Source organism: Rana temporaria, chromosome 8, assembly GCF_905171775.1.
Source record: "Rana temporaria chromosome 8, aRanTem1.1, whole genome shotgun sequence".
Taxonomy (NCBI): domain Eukaryota; kingdom Metazoa; phylum Chordata; class Amphibia; order Anura; family Ranidae; genus Rana; species Rana temporaria.
The window spans coordinates 148,405,612-148,422,805 of NC_053496.1; the positions used below are offsets into that span (position 1 = coordinate 148,405,612).

Below are 17,194 nucleotides of genomic sequence, written 5' to 3' on the forward strand. Positions count from 1 at the left end.
CTCCGAGCGAAATACCCCCCCCCCCCCGCTGAGGGACATCATTCCATGGTCACTTACCTTCCCTTATCTTCCCAACATCACTTCCTGATTACCCCATAGACACCACAAGATGTCCCTCCCCATTATGCCACCGCCATACCCTCCAAACTCCTCTCCCGTACTAACTGTGCCCATCATACCCTCTGCACTCCTCCTCTCCTGTACATACTGCCCCAGCATACCCTCTGCACTCCTCCTCCTCTCCTGTACATACTGCCCCAGCATACCCTCTGCACTCCTCCTCCTCTCCTGTACATACTGCCCCAGCATACCCTCTGCACTCCTCCTCCTCTCCTGTACATACTGCCCCAGCATACCCTCTGCACTCCTCCTCTCCTGTACATACTGCCCCTGCATACCCTCTGCACTCCTCCTCTCCTGTACATACTGCCCCCATCATACCCTCTGCACTCCTCCTCTCTTGTACATACTGCCCCAGCATACCCTCTGCACTCCTCCTCCTCTCCTGTACACACTGCCCCATCATACCCTCTGCACTCCTCCTCTCCTGTACATACTGCCCCCATCATACCCTCTGCACTCCTCCTCCTCTCCTGTACACACTGCCCCCATCATACCCTCTGCACTCCTCCTCCTCTCCTGTACACACTGCCCCCATCATACCCTCTGCACTCCTCCTCTCCTGTACATACTGCCCCATCATACCCTCTGCACTCCTCCTCTCCTGTACATACTGCCCCATCATACCCTCTGCACTCCTCCTCTCCTGTACACACTGCCCCCATCATACCCTCTGCACTCCTCCTCTCCTGTACACACTGCCCCCATCATACCCTCTGCACTCCTCCTCCTCTCCTGTACACACTGCCCCCATCATACCCTCTGCACTCCTCCGCCTCTCCTGTACACACTGCCCCCATCATACCCTCTGCACTCCTCCTCCTCTCCTGTACACACTGCCCCCATCATACCCTCTGCACTCCTCCTCCTCTCCTGTACACACTGCCCCCATCATACCCTCTGCACTCCTCCTCCTCTCCTGTACACACTGCCCCCATCATACCCTCTGCACTCCTCCGCCTCTCCTGTACACACTGCCCCCATCATACCCTCTGCACTCCTCCGCCTCTCCTGTACACACTGCCTCCATGATACCCTCTGCACTCCTCCTCCTCTCCTGTACACACTGCCCCCATCATACCCTCTGCACTCCTCCTCCTCTCCTGTACACACTGCCCCCATCATACCCTCTGCACTCCTCCTCCTCTCCTGTACACACTGCCCCCATCATACCCTCTGCACTCCTCCTCCTCTCCTGTACACACTGCCCCCATCATACCCTCTGCACTCCTCCTCCTCTCCTGTACACACTGCCCCCATCATACCCTCTGCACTCCTCCTCCTCTCCTGTACACACTGCCCCCATCATACCCTCTGCACTCCTCCTCCTCTCCTGTACACACTGCCCCCATCATACCCTCTGCACTCCTCCTCCTCTCCTGTACACACTGCCCCCATCATACCCTCTGCACTCCTCCTCCTCTCCTGTACACACTGCCCCCATCATACCCTCTGCACTCCTCCTCCTCCTCTTCTGTACACACTGCCCCCATCATACCCTCTGCACTCCTCCTCCTCTCCTGTACACACTGCCCCCATCATACCCTCTGCACTCCTCCTCCTCTCCTGTACACACTGCCCCCATCATACCCTCTGCACTCCTCCTCCTCTCCTGTACACACTGCCCCCATCATACCCTCTGCACTCCTCCTCCTCTCCTGTACACACTGTCCCCATCATACCCTCTGCACTCCTCCTCCTCTCCTGTACACACTGCCCCCATCATACCCTCTGCACTCCTCCTCCTCTCCTGTACACACTGCCCCCATCATACCCTCTGCACTCCTCCTCCTCTCCTGTACACACTGCCCCCATCATACCCTCTGCACTCCTCCTCCTCTCCTGTACACACTCCCCCCATCATACCCTCTGCACTCCTCCTCTCCTGTACATACTGCGGAGTGGGTGGAGCTTCGGGGAAGTGAGTGTGGTAATTAATTAATAGCTGTGCTGCAAAGTGTCCCTGGAATTTTTTTTCAAATGTTGGCAACTATGGACTTGTAGTCCCATAGATGGTGGATTGCATGCACCTGAGCCCCAGGAGAAGATGGAGAACTACGGGCCGCCACTGCTCCTTAATAGACTTTGGCCTGGATCTCCGTCAGGTAGTTTTACAGGTTACCGACTGTCAGGATGACCAACATCCAGCCGTCAAGTGTCCGGTTACCTTGATCCCCGGTGGTTTGTTGAGACCCTATTGGATCGCCAGCCTCTCTTGGCTCTCCTCATATGGACTCCCCACCGAAAAGCTTATTCTAAGAAGGAACCCGCTTGGGATCTTCCCGGGATTGGGGACCCAGTCGATTACTGGGGCCCAGTCACAACTCAAATGATATGGGCCAACATGGTCCCGGAACCAGGAACACTGCGCGGCACGCGCACCCCGGCCTGGAAGGCCATTTCTCCGGGTTGCCGTGATGCAGTCACCCTAAAGGTGGGTGCCGCACTCGAAGAAGAACCCAGACCAATGGTGTCTGTCTCATAAATACCCTCCCCCAGCATGCACAGCGAGGAAAATCCCTCCTGATAGGCTGCTGGGGAAAAGCACCCAAACCTCGATTCCACTGCTCCCACCTATCGTCCTGGGGTGGGAACAGCACCACAGAAGCAACAGAATGAGCCCACAGCACAGCCAAGCTGAGACAGAGACCCAATTTGAACAGATTAACTGGATCAGAGCCAATTAACTCACTGATCCTGTTGTGGAAATTTAAAGATGTATTTGTTATGTATTGTCATAATGGCACCCATGGTTGGTTCTCCCTCAGCCCGCTCTAGAAAGCTGACTGGGGCAGACAGACTTGTGGAGATACACTTCCTGATTTGGAGAAGGGTGTTTGTGGAGGGGGGGTGTCGGCTGGCGAAAGGGCCCCTGTGTGATGCACAGATATTCGCCTTCTCGGTGCGTCCGCTCTGCAAACGCATTGTCAATTTAGCTGGTGTGCGCTCCTGTCATCTCTCAGTTCCTGATCAACACTGTTTTGTGATGTGCGCCTACACCTGCAGATAAGCTCCTCATCAGGAACTGTATCCTATTGTTATTGATTATTGCTGTATTGTTATTGATTATTGCTGTATTGTATTGTGGTGTTGTTGTATTATTTTGTTATTGCTGTATGGAATCCCTGTTGGAGGGGTTTTCATACATGGGCATCTGCTGGGTGAAGCTGACACCCTGTGAGCTCACTTCCTACTGAGTCTTTTAATTAAACTGCCTGCATCCGTCTAAGCATTGTTCCAATCACATGTCTGTGATTGGTTCTTTTGAATGTATACACCATGTCTGATTGGCTGTTTTGTAAAGCCACCACCTTCTTTTGTTACTCTAATTGACATAAATAAAGGGAAAAGGGGCTTGAAGTCAGAAGAGATGATGACTGAGAGCTGAATGGAATGAGAACATGCTGGTGTGAGGTCTCTTGCTTGTATGAATGGCAGAGAATGATGGTGAGTGAATCTATTTAGTTTAATTATGCATTATTTCATTAAGATGGATTCTGTGCTTAATAGCACAGGGCAAAATGGCGGTATGCTCTGCGTACAGCCCAGCTTTTTGCCACGACAGTTAATTGGCGAGCCAGGTAGGATCAGACTGGGCCCCTTTGGGTATCGGTTATGTTCCGATGCGTGGGGGACTCTTCTCTGCGAAAGAATAAATTTGACGTTTTAATGAAATAATGCTTGTGCGATTGGACGTGTGTATGTGTGCGATTGGACGTGTGTATGTGTGCGATTGGACGTGTGTATGTGTGCGATTGGACGTGTGTATGTGTGCGATTGGACGTGTGTGCGTGTGCGATTGGACGTGTGTGCATGTATGATTTTGTCATGGACTAAAAGTTTGATTTGGATGTGTGTGTGTGTGTTTAGGATTGAATATGTGTATGATTGCGTGCATTTGTGAAATCGAGTGGATTTGATTGTACATGTATGTATGTATGTATGAATTATGTGTGAATGCCTGGATGCTGTATGATTGAACAGATTGAAGTTATGTGCCCATGGTATACAGTAAAGCTGTTTGGAAAAGCTATTGTGTAAGACAGCAGCATTATGCCATGTGCTTTGGTGGGGGAAGGGCGATTTGTTTGAGCAGCATGGCTTTTAAAGATGGCTTCTCTGGCCATGAGGCTCGGGGGAAGGGCGGCTTGTTTGGGCCACCATGCGGCGGACAGTGTTGGATCTCTGTGTTTCTTGAGAGTACAATTTTTAAGAGCAAAGTCATTTGTACTCAGAGTCTCAGGTAATCGTGCTAGAGAAAGGTCTGAGGGGAAAGAGGGAAATTGACCTGAGGTGTGCCGGGGTCACGTGGTCGGTATGCCTAAAAGGGGCCAAAAATAAACAGTAGGATGAGCTAGCAAAGAGATTGAAATGAAAGTAACCGTATATAACCACAAGCCCCCAATGCAAGAATGCCTGTGACAGACATGTGGAACTGGGATATGTCCGGAAAAGGAAGCTGACTACCGCCAATCTAACTTCTCAACAATGAAAATACAGACCCCTACGATGAAAAGCAGCAGAACTGCACCTGTACTAAAGCACGGCCCAGAGTGAATATTGAAGTGCTACCCTAGCTAGGCAGCAAGGAATGGCTGCGTGTCATGCCCTGTGTTAGCAGGGAAGGGAGTGCTAGGGAAAGGAGGGTGGCCTATCTCTGAGTACATCCGCGAAAGTCCAGTGCCCAGACTGTGCTGGGCACCGACTTGAAAAACCTGTTGAGTTGAAAAGTGGCAAAAGAATCAAACCGCAAGTAGGTACAGAATGTTTGTGAGAAAAGAACCCAGGATACTGAGATCGAAACGCCTGGAAGATATCCCAGGCCGAGTCAAGAGCTAGCAGGCTGAAATGAAAAGAACTTAAGATCAAGATTTATCTAACGAAGAGAAGGCAGTATCGGGAGGTTCAAGAGGGCTTGCCACCATGTATGGAACCCCGTAACCGGAGCAGGACGGACGGCGGCCAAATCTTCGATTTTTCTGCCCGTGACATGAAATTCTGCAAACAAGAACAACATTGTTAAAAACACACATGACCAACGAGCCCCAACTTACCTTAGGAAAAGGAAAACCCCACCTTCCCTAACCCCTGCCTACGCGGGTGTCTGTGATTGACACACTCAGTGACGTAGAGCAGGAACGAATACGTAGCACAAGACTGAAAACGTGTCAGTCTCAAGAACCTAGCGAGGCTGAGCAACCTGAGGTAAACTAGGCCAATTGAAAACGTAACACTCAAGCCTATGAACCTGAAGGCGTGTCAGGCAAGTGATGTAAGTGGTAAGATAACATGACGTACGAAAACGTAGTGATAGCCGTGAGAAGCGGATGAGGGGACTTGCCACTGCACAAGACAATTAGAAACGAAACATCTCAATCCGACAGTACCCTTGAACGTGACAGGTACCCAGCAGTGGAGAGTGGCCATGAACAAACGTGAGGAAATGAATGTGGCATGTGCCCAGACTATGAAAATGTAGGTAAGTGTAGGACTAGTGCAGCTGAACTGACAATGTGACAATACCATGAAATGCGAAGGCCGAGCAACCTGAGGCGTAGCAGGCAAATTACACTCAGGCCTGATGAACCTGAAGACATGTCAGGTCGTTGTGTGAGAAATGAAATGTTTAAGATGCATGAAACGTATGAGAAACGGATGAGGAGACTTGCCACCGTACAAGCCAATTAAAACGATCATCTCAATTCGTAAACACCCATAGACGTGATGGGTGACCCCCCCCCAGCGGTGGAACGCCATGAATCTAAAAAGAACATGCTAATACTACCAACTGAAACTAACACAACTGGAACCTGCATGAGAAACGTAAGGTTGCATGAGAAATAAACACATTCGAGAACATGAATAGTATGAGATACGAAAACATGAGAAGATAAATTGTATGAGAACATAAATTGCATGGAAACGTGAACACCCGAGAACCTGATTGCATGAGGAACGACAATACACTTGAGAACATACAATACCATGAAAATCGTAATCGTGTGAGAAGCGCAACTCGTATGAAAAGCGTAACTTGTGTGAAAAGCGTAACGTAAGAAAAGCGTAACGTATGAAAACATGACCAATGTAATTGTATCACAACTGAAACCTGCCAGAGAAACGTAAATGTTAGAGAACATGAATAGCATGAGAAACGTAACGTAAGACGAAACATGGAAATGTAAAAATTGCATGACAACATGACTCGCCCGAGAAGTGTAAACCCACGAGGACCTAACTCGCATGAAAAATGTCATCGCGTGAGGACACGCAACCACATGAGGACACGCAACCACATGAGGACACGCAACCACATGAGGACACGCAACCACATGAGGACACGCAACCACATGAGGACACGCAACCGCACGAGGACACGCAACCGCACAAGGACACGTAATCGCATGAAAACGTAATGCATGAAAAACGTGGTCGCATGAGGACATGAGCATGACAAACGTAATGCATGAGACAACATGATGCTTGAGAAACGTGGTCGCATGAGAACGTAAACACATGAGAACGTAATCGCATGAGAAACTACCCTGGGAAACATAACCGCATGCGAACTACCATGTGAACTGTAATGGCATGAGAACGTAATCGCGTGAGAACTACCATGTGAAACGTAATCGCCTGAGAAACGTAAACACATGAGGACATGACTCATGAGAAACGTGATCGCATGAGAACTACCATGCGAAATGTAGTCGCATGAGAACTACCATGCAAACCGTAATCGCATGAGAAACGTAAACACAAAAGGACATGACTCGTAAGAGAAACGTGATTGCATGAAAAACGTGATCGGATGAGAACTACCATGTGAAACGTAATCGTATGAGAAATGTAATCGCATTAAAAACGTAAACACATGAGGACATGACTCATGAGACACGTGATCGCATGAGAACTACCATGCGAAATGTAGTCGCATGAGAACTACCATGCGAACCGTAATCGCATGAGAAACGTAAACACAAGGACAAGACTCGTGAAAAAAACAAGATCGCATAAGAAACGTGATCGCATGTGAACGTAACTGCACAAGAACCACCATGTGAAAAGTAATCGCATGAGAACGTAATCGCATGAGAAACGTAAACACATGAGGACATGACTCATGAGACACGTGATCGCATGAGAACTACCATGCGAAATGTAGTCGCATGAGAACTACCATGCGAACCGTAATCGCATGAGAAACGTAAACACAAGGACAAGACTCGTGAAAAACCAAGATCGCATGAGAAACGTGATCGCATGTGAACGTAACTGCACAAGAACCACCATGTGAAAAGTAATCGCATGAGAACGTAATCGCATGAGAAACGTAAACACATGAGGACATGACTCATGAGACACGTGATCGCATGAGAACTACCATGCAAAATGTAGTCGCATGAGAACTACCATGTGAAACGTGATCGCATGAGAAACGTGCACACACAAGGACCCGACTCGCATGAGAAACGTGACTGCATGAGAAACGTGACTGCATGGGAAACGTAAACGCATGGGAAATGCAACGCATGGGAAACGCAACGCATGGGAAACGTAACGCATGGGAAACGTAACGCATGGGAAACGTGATCGCATGCGAAGATTGCATGGAAAACGTGATCGCATACGAGATTGCATGGAAAACGTGGTCGCATGAGAAGATCGCATGGGAAACATGATCGCATGAGAAACATAATCACATGAGAAAATCGTATGAGAAGAACGCAAGGGAAACGTAATCGCCTGAGAAACGTAAACGCATGGGAAATGTCACCGCATGAAAAACGTCATAGCATGAGAAAAACACCATGAGAACGTCATCGCATGAGAAAAACACCATGAGAACGTCATCGCATGAGAAAAACACCATGAAAACGTCATCGCATGAGAAAAACACCATGAGAAACGTCATCGCATGAGAAAAACACCATGAGAAACGTCATCGCATGAGAAAAACACCATGAGAACGTCATCGCATGAGAAACGTCATCGCATGAGAAAAACACCATGAGAACGTCATCGCATGAGAAACGTCATCGTATGAGAAAAACACCATGAGAAACGTCATCGCATGAGAAAAACACCATGAGAAACGCCATCGCATGAGAAACACCACCGCATGAGAAACGTTACCGCATGAGAAACGTCACCGCATGAGAAACGTCACCGCATGAGAAACGTCACCGCATGAGAAACGTCACCGCATGAGAAACGTCACCGCATGAGAAAACTGACTGAAAAAAGCACTCACTAACTGAACACTGATCACACACCCACTCCAACCAAATCCTAGCAGAAAGGTGAACCACCGCCCCCTCTCGCCGCCAGTAAGGCCCGGGATGTGAGCCCCCCGCAAGACCCCCAAACATGCCCAGGATAAGAGCTGGGTGATGGGCGCCCCCCCCCCCCCTCGTGCTACTGGAGTGAGCGTTTGAGACACAACGGAGGAGTAGGCTCAGCCAGGGAGGGTAAAGGAAGATTTAATTTAGCACCTGCATGGACCAGCGACGGGCGGCTCCCTTCAGCCGATAATATGAAATATAGTATTTAAAGCATAAATATAAAAATCTGTACATGCAGAATGGAGTGGATTACAGCAGCAGACTCAGTTAGTAAATAAATCCATAGGGTTCAACACCATGGTGCTTATTTGCACGGCCTGGTCCAATCATAGAATCTAGTTATCTCTCAGCTTCACCTCCTACACAGTGCACTGTTGTTGGATGAAAAGTGTGCTTAGTCCAACACTATGTTCAGTTCCAAAGCCACAGCCTGCAGTCCCTGGGGCAAGAGGCCAAATTGCAGCCAAGAATAAAGATCTAGGGGAGCAATCCATCCACAGAAATGTTCTCAGTGTATCATTGCAGGAGGGAGTAATACAGCGGGCGGGCGGAGGACCCCCCCCCCTCCCCCCGGCGTGAACACCGGAGGAAGCGGCGGGCGGCTCCCCGCATGCTGGAGGGAAAGAACAGCGGGCGGAGGTCCCCCCCTCCCCCCAATGTAACCACAGGAGGGAACGGCAGGCGGAGGGAGCAACACAGCGGGCGGAGGTCCCCTCCCCCGGCGTGAACCGAGAGAAGCGGCCGGCGGCTCCATGCTAAAGGGAGCAATGCAGTGGACAGAAGTTCCCCCTCCCCCCGGCGTAAAACACCGGGAGAAGCGGGCGGACGGGTAGCTCGCTGCACGCCAAAGGAGCCATGCACGCGACCCCTGGGAGAAGCGGGCGTGCAGCTCCTCAGCATAGCCAGGTGGAGCCCCAACAATGCGGATCGCATTTCCTTTGGCTGCTAGCATGAAAAGAGTTTTTTTTAAGGTTTTAAATGTGACCTCTTTGTGAATTTCTTAAATGGCTTGTTATGAAAGGTGATGCCACGGTGTGTACATGAACTTTGAGAAAAGTGTTTATTTTATGTTGTGTTTCATATAACTAACTGAAATTTTTTGAATGTGCTGTGTTGGCAAAAGGTCCGATTTGAAGCAGCCTCAAATGCGGCTCTGGGGGGTTTCCCACCATCCCTGTGCTCAGTGTGAGGGGTTCCCACCATTCCTGTGCTGCGCTCATTTTGAGGGGTTCACACCATGAAAAGGTCCGATTTGAAGGAGCCTAAAATGTGTGCCTTGTTGGTTGGTTGTTTTTAGAAAATGTTTTTGGTGTTCGTTTTTGATGTTCCATGTGTTGTCTTTGTGGAGAGATTCTAGGCAGATTTTTGGGGGCTGCATTTGGCAGCCATCTTGTTTGCTATGGTCGTTGGCGGCCATTTTGTGAGGTGCAGTCTGTTTGCTCTGTGGGTCATCCTGGGTCATCTTTTGGGTGTGATACCATGTGACTGAGCAGTGGAATTTTTGCAGCCTTTGGGGCAGATTTTGATGTTTAGGGTGATTTCGAGGCGCAGTTAAATTGTTTTTTGCAAGCGTAAATGGCGCCATTGTTTGCTTGGTTTGTCGCCATTTTGAGATGCAGTTTAAAGCGCTATCTTTTGAATAGTGCTTGCGTGCTAGGGCTAATTTATATAAAAGATCTGACTAACCTATCGGCTGACTTTGCAGTATAAGAATGGAGGCTTTTGTGTAAGAATTTCGTTTTTTGGGTGAAAAGACTGCTTTGCATGCACTGAATTTTAATGGATTGTGGAACTGGTTTGAATGCATTTTTGTGCACAGCGATGTGCGTTGCTTTTGGATTTGAATATTTGGGAATTTCCCTGCAGATGGGAGGAGATTGTTTTACCTTTCCTGAACCAAAAGAATTTTGTTTTAAAAGGAGAGTCCGTTCTGGCTTTGTTTACTATTGGATAATACTTCCAGGGGATATTTGTGGTCCATGGAGTTTTTTTGATGAAGATAGACTTCCCCTCCCTCTTCCTGTCATTATGTAAATAAACCAGAATTGGGTTTTACGAGCTGAGCATACAGCAGGAAGTCCTTTTTCAGCATTTATATATAAGCAGGAAGTCAGTGGGAGGAGTTTTTGAAGTCTTCTGAAAGATTAGCAATGGTATTTGTGTCCTGAAAGGACAACGGAAAATATTTTGGCGTTTTTAAAGGTTTTTGTGAAATGTTATACTGTAAATACAGTTTTGGGTATGCGAGAGCAAAACAGGAGGGCTTCACCATTATTGTTTTATCTAGACGCAGGTAGAAAGAAGCCATAATATTGTTTTGAAAAGTGGAGGATTTCATGGTGCGTTGTAGTTTGCCTGGCGAACACATTTTAGGAGGCTTTATATCGTGAGACAGGTCTGGCCGTGTACAATAATCGGAAATCCTGTGCGCGATTGTATTAGCATAAATGTGAGGAGTAGTACGCTAATTGCCCTGCTCAGGCCGTGTAGAATAATCGGAATGCAGGGATCGGTTATGATTTTAAAGGCGCAAGCCATAACCGCTCCGAAAATAAGCGCATTGGTTTTCTGGACGCAGATTCACCAATAAAAAAGCGATTAATCGTCGTGGGATGTGCCGCCCATGCAGTGCACCAGTCAGACAGCTGCACGCATATGAAGTCTGGGTTTGGGGCTCCGGACATGAGACCCCTTAAAGAATGACATAGGTGGTCAGAGGGTACAGTAAGGTGTACTCCTTTGGAAGGTACTCTGGCTGGAGGTACGAGACCTCAGAATAAAGATACCTTGGATGTAGTTCAGATGTGGCTTCAGAAATCTGTAATGATGAGTGTGGATGGAGGCGTGGTGACCCTCAAAGGAGAGCTATACATAGCCGGTCTATGCAAGGCTCTCACGCTATTCTCATATTTTCCCATTGTATTTTCTTCTATTGCTGAAAGTGAAGGCAGAATTCCGGCTGGTTTTTGTTTTTTTCATTTTTGTTTTGGATACTATGAATATCTCCCCCACATTTGTATGTAGTAACGTGAATATGTACGAATTTACCGCGGCGATCCTTGGATGCGTTGCGGCTGTTGTATTTTTGTAGAAACGGGGAAAGTAGAAACGGGGAAAGTAAGAGTTACACAGAATTTCGTTTGAATCGGTTTTGAAAGAATGTCATTGAAAATTTACAGGAATGTCATTTTTGTTTGCCATTCTCTGCAGGATAAATATGAGGGATGAAGTAATGATTTCTGCTTAAGTATTTTTCAGGTCCAAGAAGCTTCTGGAAGTTTCTGTACATAGAGAGCAGGTGTATGTAGACAGCTGTACACATGGATAAATACGAGTCTAAGGAGGTTAAAGTATCATAGGCTATTTCATTGTTTCTTCTTCCTCCAGTCTCTAATGAGGAAGAAAATGGGGGGATAAATAAATGTAAAAGTGACAGTTTTTCGAACTAATAACACTAATCTTTCTAATTCTAATCAAGTTTGTGCCAAGACTGTCTTTCTTTGATAGAGTTTGAATCGGCAAGCAGCAGTCTGGTGAAGTAGGTTCCCATTTTAGATGAACCTCCCAATGGTTCCAGGTATTACAGGAGATGGTAAGGTATTACAGGCGACGGTGAGCCACGCACAGATTGTGCAGTGAACACAGTCCCGAGGTCGGGGTCATTGTCATAAGGTTTGTTTGGAGGTCAACCGAAACCAGGGTCGTACTCCCCTCGCCAGCTGTCACGTCTTTTCTCAGGTGATGGGGTGAGTGCGATCACTGTAACATGAACTTCAAAGGGGTTCAGGAGAGTCTCTCCTGGACCCCGACACGGTAATTGGTTTTCATTTTTCCCAACCAGGTGACTGGGTCGTGTGTAAAGAAGCTTGATGGATGAGACCACGCCAGCCACTGCAAGAAGCGGCTCCTCCACATCAAAGAAATGAGTAGTATCTTCGTTTATTTTGTATTTGTTTGTTTAGTAAATTTTAGCAGAGGTAACGATGAAAAGCATCCCAAGTTATTATTTAAAGTCTATTCTATGACTAATTAAGAAAGTGAACGGGATGGATTGCGGGGTCTGTTCTGAGTCTCCACCGAGCTTTAGTGCCCAGCGATGACAGCGGTACATGCTATTTATGATGATTGGTATGAGGATTATTGACAAACTAGTGAGGACTCCGGACAGACACTTGTCAATGGAATTTAATGAGATGTCTTTAGAGGGTAGAATTGTTTTTTTGTTTTTATGGCTCTGTTCTTCAGTTGGGTATCTATAGCTTATTAAGGAAATTCCCCCAATGCAAGAGGTTCATGTGTGGTGGTGAAGCTGTCCCAGCATCCTATATCGCGGCCGATCGCAAGGATCTGATGGCGCAAGAGAAAGTAGGAATGACAGGGACAGCAAGACGGGAATTGTTCACCAACCCGGACCAGGTCTGGGCATGGCTTCCTGCATATACAAGGTGGGGGGGCTTGAGCTTATGATACGATTGAACAATTCACACCTATTGAGGATGGAATGTTTCATGTGACTGTTGAAGCTACAAGGAAGTTCTCACGGCCCAAGGGCGATTTCTGGGAATTCACAAGTAAAGATTGTTATACCTGGATCGGGGATACTGGGAATTGGAGTTCAGGCCCATATGGATAATGTTTGGGTCCCTGCAAGGCAGAGCCAGAGCTGTAGCTAAGTGAAGGTTGGGAGTCCTTTGAAGGGTCTGGGAATCTTTGGGGATTAATTTTTATTTTACAGCGGATCGTGGTTGATGGAAATGGGAATATATATACTCATGTCGTTTTTATTTCTATTCTTTCTATGTCGTGATGAGGCGCTCCTGTTGCCTGATTGGACGCGTGACCAGAGCTGGAGCAGATGACCACAGTTTCCTTGATGAGACGCCCCGAAGCCGGACCCACGTACAAGACACAGAGGACCCCAGACCGATCGATTACTACAGCTCACCAAGTTGTGCCCTCCTTATAAGTCATCCCTCCTGAAGAACAGAGTCTACATGTCAAGCCGTGTTTTCCTTTTTATGGACTGTAAAGACTGATTTAGTTTCTAGGTGTAAGAGGACTATCAAGATTGGAAGGACAAGTGGGAGCAATATGACAAAAAGGGAGGACTGTTGTGGAAATTTAAAGATGTATTTGTTATGTATTGTCATAATGGCACCCATGGTTGGTTCTCCCTCAGCCCGCTCTAGAAAGCTGACTGGGGCAGACAGACTTGTGGAGATACACTTCCTGATTTGGAGAAGGGTGTTTGTGGAGGGGGGGGTGTCGGCTGGCGAAAGGGCCCCTGTGTGATGCACAGATATTCGCCTTCTCGGTGCGTCCGCTCTGCAAACGCATTGTCAATTTAGCTGGTGTGCGCTCCTGTCATCTCTCAGTACCTGATCAACACTGTTTTGTGATGTGCGCCTACACCTGCAGATAAGCTCCTCATCAGGAACTGTATCCTATTGTTATTGATTATTGCTGTATTGTTATTGATTATTGCTGTATTGTATTGTGGTGTTGTTGTATTATTTTGTTATTGCTGTATGGAATCCCTGTTGGAGGGGTTTCCATACATGGGCATCTGCTGGGTGAAGCTGACACCCTGTGAGCTCACTTCCTACTGAGTCTTTTAATTAAACTGCCTGCAACCGTCTAAGCATTGTTCCAATCACATGTCTGTGATTGGTTCTTTTGAATGTATACACCATGTCTGATTGGCTGTTTTGTAAAGCCACCACCTTCTTTTGTTACTCAAATTGACATAAATAAAGGGAAAAGGGGCTTGAAGTCAGAAGAGATGATGACTGAGAGCTGAATGGAATGAGAACATGCTGGTGTGAGGTCTCTTGCTTGTATGAATGGCAGAGAATGATGGTGAGTGAATCTATTTAGTTTAATTATGCATTATTTCATTAAGATGGATTCTGTACTTAATAGCACAGGGCAAAATGGCGGTATGCTCTGCGTACAGCCCAGCTTTTTGCCACGACAATCCCCCTCTAAATTTAATGAAGCACCGGTACTTGGAAGTAACCAGGCGCTATAACATTAAATGAGAAGAAGTCTCCTCAAAGTAGCCACAGAAACTGGTTGAATATATACCTAATTTTCTGCACTGTCTAAAAAAATGTTTGGTTGGAGATATGTTTAAAGATGCATGTAGTGTAGTTATGTGTATGATGAGCTCCCTATATGTGGTCAAATCAATGATTATAGTTAAAAGTCCTTGGTAATCACTCTGACATCTTCTTGCAGGAGGAAAACAAGGATAAGTACCTGGACGAATTGTCTAATCAGTTGGGTTATTTTGAAAAGATTCTGTCAAAAAATGCTAATGGCATCAAGTTTCTGGTAGGAAATGGGGTAAGTATAATTAACTGTTCTTAGACATAGTAGTGGATCTAAAGACTTGTCTGGAAAAGAAGAGCTATTGGCTAGCCTGGTCTGTATCTTGAACCTCCCAGACTTTATCAGAGGGTTGGATCTATTTGATACCACAAAGCTTCCAAAGACACAAAGGGGCTGATTTACTATAAACAATGCGCTGCGTCGGTTCATGGCTCAATTGGTGCGCCGGATAAATCATTAATTGAGCGTGTGAACTGGCGCGTGTGAACTGGCGCAGCAGCAGGCGCAATGCAATAATAAATATGTAAACGGAAGCCGCAGAACACCCTTTAGAAGTCTATGGGAGAAATCAAAAGTGTTAATTAAAAAGTTTAATATGCAAGTTTTGTCATAAAAAGTGTTTGGGGACCTGAGTCCTGCCCTAGGGGACATGTATCAATGCAAAAAAAAGTTTTAAAAACAGCAGTTTTTCGGGAGCAGTGAATTTAATAATGCTTAAAGTGAAACATTAAACGTGAAATATTCCTTTTAATTTCGTACCTGGGGGGGGGGGGTGTATAGTATGCCTGTAAATTAGCACATGTTTCCTGTGCTTAGAACTGTCCCTGCACAAAATTACATTCTGAAGGTAAAAAAATCATTTAAAATCACTTGCGGCTATAATGAATTGTCGGATCCCGGCAATACAGAGACAGTCAAAAAAAAAGCGTGGGGGTCCACCCAAATTCATTTACCAGGCCCTTCAGATCTGGTATGGATATTAAGGGAAACCACACGTTCAATTAAAAAAAAAAATAACGTGACTCCACCCCAAATTTAAAAAAACAATGGCGTGGAGTTCCCCCCAAAAATCCACACTAGACCCCTTATCCGAGCATGCAACCTGGCAGGCCACAGGAAAAGAGGGTGGGATGAGAGAGTGCCCCCCCCTCCTGAACCGTACCAGGCCACATGCCCTCAACATGGGGAGGGTGCTTTGGGTTCCCCCCCAAAGCACCTTGTCCCCATGTTGATGGGGACAAGGGCCTCATCCCCACAACCCTTGCCTGGTGGTTGTGGGGGTCTGCAAGCGGGGGGGCTTATCAGAATCTGGAAGATCTCCCCCCTCCCTGTGTGAAATGGTAATGAGGTACCATTTCACAAAAAAAGGGTCAAAAATGTAAAAAAGACAATAGCCTGTTTTTGACAATGTCTTCTTTCCGCGCTTCTCCTCCCATCTTCTTCTTTTCTGCATTTGGGTTTCTTCCTCCATCTTGTTCTTCCTCTGCTTCTTCCTTCGGTCTTCTCATCCGCATCTTGCACCGGCTTCTTCGTCCCCGCTTGGTTCTCCAGACGACCTGCTTCCAATTGAAGTTCCCACAGTGTGACGCTTCTGCTCTTATGACAGTTATTTTATAACTGAGGACGCGGCGTCACCCGGTGACCCCGCCCCCCTCTGACGCCACGGGGAAAGCCATAGGGAAGTCCCTGTGAAGTACATGTGTGTCAGAGGGGTGTTGCAACGTCCTCAGTGATAAAATAACTGTCAGAAGAACAGAAGCGTCACACAGTGGGAACTTCAATTGAAAGTGGGTCTTTCGGAGAACCAAGCGGGGAAGAAGAAGCCGGTGCAAGATGCGGACGAAAAGACCGAAGGAAGAAGGAGAGGAAGAACAAGATGAAGGAAGAAACCCGAATGCAGAAAAGAAGAAGATGGGAGAAGAAGCGCGGAAAGAAGACATTAAAAAAGGAATTTTCAAAAACCGGTTATTGTCTTTTTTTTTACATTTTTGACACATTTTTTTGTGAAATGGTAGAGGTACAATGTACCCCATTACCATTTCACACCCGCCCGCAGATCCCCACAACCACCTGGCAAGGGTTGTGGGAATGAGGCCCTTGTCCCCATCAACATGGGGACAAGGTGCTTTGGGGGGGCATTTGGCCTGGTACGGTTCAGGAGGGGGGGCGTTCTCTCGCCCCCCCTCTTTTCCTGCGGGCGGCCAGGTTGCGTGCTCGGATAAGGGGTCTGGTGTGGATTTTTGGGGGAACTCCACGCTATATTTTTTTTAATTTGGGGTGGAGTTCCCCTTAAAATCCATACCAGACCTGAAGAGCCTGGTATGGATATTTGGGGGGAACCCCACGTAATTTTTTTTTATTTGACAGAAGCGTTCCCCTTAATATCCATACCTAGACCTGAAGGGCTTGGTAATTGAATTTCGGGGTACCCCCACGCTTTTTTATTTCCAGCAATGACTGTTCTCTGTATTCTTTATAGCCACGAGTACTTTTAAGTAACTTTTTTTTTCCTTCAGAAATGACATCTTGTACAGGGACAGTTCTAAGCACGGGAAACATGCACTCTTTCACAGACATACTATACCCCCCCCCAGGTATGAAATTTAAAGGAATAT

General features: G+C 47.0%; 1 long non-coding RNA gene across 1 annotated transcript; it reads left to right on the plus strand.

The window, feature by feature from the left end:
* Positions 1-9,407: 9,407 nt before the first annotated feature.
* On the plus strand, positions 9,408-10,535 carry LOC120909164. Its single transcript, XR_005741230.1, has 2 exons — positions 9,408-9,588; positions 9,711-10,535. It is a non-coding gene; the product is annotated as an uncharacterized LOC120909164 (long non-coding RNA).
* Positions 10,536-17,194: the final 6,659 nt, after the last annotated feature.